Source organism: Falco naumanni, chromosome 5 (genome assembly GCF_017639655.2).
Source record: "Falco naumanni isolate bFalNau1 chromosome 5, bFalNau1.pat, whole genome shotgun sequence".
NCBI lineage: Eukaryota > Metazoa > Chordata > Aves > Falconiformes > Falconidae > Falco > Falco naumanni.
This window is the reverse complement of record NC_054058.1, coordinates 8,507,957-8,510,664: the sequence shown is the minus strand read 5'-3', so window position 1 is coordinate 8,510,664 and position 2,708 is coordinate 8,507,957.

The window sequence follows — 2,708 nt, the reverse complement described above, 5'->3', positions numbered from 1 at the left end:
ACTCTTGAGAAATTCAGGGGGTGTAACAAGAACAACTGAAGCAAATTATATGTATGCACAAATACGTAAAAGAAAGATTTTCCTGGGTAAGAAGAGGGTTTGGGGGAAAAAAAGCCACAAGCCAACCACCAAATCCTGCTCAGGGAGAAAAATATGTTGGGATACCTGCATGCTACAGGGGATTGCTGAGATGCGTGTTTACTGCTGGTTGCAAACGGAAGGAACAGTCCTTCAGCCAGGATGTGGAAGATAATTCCTTCCCGAATACCATCAGTTTCAATGTCCCAACTGCCAAAAAACAAAGCCACCTCCTACACCTTCCTGGATACCAGAAGCCCTAACTGCCCGCTACCCATCTGTCAAAATTTATAGCTTTCCCTAGACAAATATTAACAATCCAGTCATGCACAAAGCCAGTGGCATCTTGAAAAACTGGGAGGATAAAATACATCAAATGTAAAAATAAGGTACGTGGTGACTAGTTTACTTTTTTTCCACATGCCTCCATCTGCTATCCTTTGCTTGCAAAGGCTTTGGGGTGGATCTTTTTCTTCTCTGAATGCTGAATATGATAATGGATCATGATCCATTCACTTCTGTGTGTTTCTGCAACACTGATTCTTTGGCCTGCCTCCCTAGGGCTTTTTTTGTGTTGGATGGCATTTTTGTATTTACGTTCTTTCAAGTAGTGTAATAAATTAGTTACCTCATGTCTTTTTTTATCTATGAAAAGCAGGCAATGTTTCAGACATTCATTTGGGAGACAGGATCCTGAAAACCAAAAGGAAAAATAAATGGGGAACACGCATTGGATGCCTGGCACGTGTCAAGTCCAACCACAGTTTTCCAACACCTCTGCAGTTGGCTTTAGATGAAACAACTCGCAGATACCACCCATCAGTGCCTCCCAGCAAAATGATGCTTCTGCCTTGTCTCTCGGTAGAGTTAAGAGGAGCCTGTGCACAGTATAGACACAAATCCTAGCTGAAGGGGAACTGGAGAGCTTGGTGTGGGAATAGCAGGGAGACCCAAAGAGCACCTAGCCCAAACAGAAGTCCAAGGAGAGGCAGAAGGCCAAGTGAACTGGAGCTAAGATATTTACGCAGGACTGGGGGGAAAGGACAGAGTAGGACAGAGCTCTGATGTGGAAGTGGGAGGGAAAAGAGATGGTTGTTGGCCCTTGGTAATGATTAGGAACACTGTAATGGGATCTGTAATGAGATAACATGAATAATATGGGAAAAGGGGCGGGAAACCCTCCTTGATAGACGAACAAATAGTAGCACAGGGAGAAGAGTTATGGCCACAGCTGCTGGCGTAGGAGCAGAAGAAAGGTTTGGTGTGGGAGAAGAGGTTGCAAAACAACCTGAGGATGGATAGAGGTTGAGCGTTCATCCTTGTGACTTCCTGAAATGAAGGCAGGGACTTTGGCACAGCTTTTGACCTGTTGAAGGCATGCAAAGAGTCATTGCAGGTACAATAGTAAATTAAGCCCTGCAAAGCAACAAGTCTTACAACACCCCCTCTACTACCAGAACAATTTCCGTATTACAGTTTCCATAAGGAAAAAAAAAATCAGAAAATGCCATTTTCTCCCAGCATGTGTCCTACCCTCTATGCCAAGCTATAGCAGTGTGACTGTTTGGGAGGATGCGAATGTGAAACTACCCAGAGAAGCAAGAGCTTGTCAAACACAGGGGTCTGACAAGTGTGGTAAGGACCCCCAGGGAGGCCGTTTCATGATTGTGCATTTTGGGTCTCCATGTAGAAGTGGCCTGCCTATGACATTGGCCTCAGATGCAGGGGGATCCCAGGCAGTGCCTGTTCCTTCTCTCTCTCTCTCACACACACACATGCGCGTTGGAGTAGTTCATTAATTTAGCTCACTTCACTGTGCAGTCCTCTTTAATGTTGTAAAATCATGGCCAGTTGCCTTGGTCTGCATCCCTAAGACCAGCCTTACAACACACCAGCAGGAGATGCCCTGTTTTTAGCCAGCTGGGCGACAGCAGGGCAACTGGCATTTCTAATTCACAGGGGTTTCTGTATGGTTTTAGCTGGTTTAACACATCGGAGAGCTAGCGATGAGACTTGCAACAGGGTTGCGGTGGAAACACCCAACGCTCAAGGTCTGGGGATGTTACTGCAACAGGCCATCGACAAGGTGTGAGAAGATGAGGAGGGGTGGAGAGATGAATTTTTTTGGGGTGGGAGAAGACTCTGATGGCGCTGGGCTGGTGCAGGGCACAACCACCGCAGGGCTGGTGGGAGCTGGGCAGGTCCCCCGGGGCGGCCAGTGCGGTGGGGGCGGCCAGGCCCGGCGCCAGCCCCAGCCCCAGCCCCGGGCCCGGGCGGCCATTCGGGAGCGTCGTGCGGCGGGTGTGGCGGGAGCGCGCCGGGGCCGGGGGCGATGACCGGCGGGTGGGCGAGCGGCTGTCGCAGGGGTGGCCCAACAGCTGCCGACGCCAGCCCGGGGGCGGCAAGAGGCTGCTGCTGGCAGCGACCTGACTGGCGAGGGCCCCCGGGCCGGCCGCGACCGCCGGGTTGAATCGAGCCCTCGGCCCCGACGGGGTCCCCCGCCACCGGGCACAACGGGCGCGGCCCCCGCTGGGCCGCCGCAGCTCCCCCAGCCCCGCGCCTCCTTAACCCGGGGAGGCGGGGGCGGCCGCGGCCGGGGGGAGCCGGGGGAGGCGGAGCGGAGGCCGGGG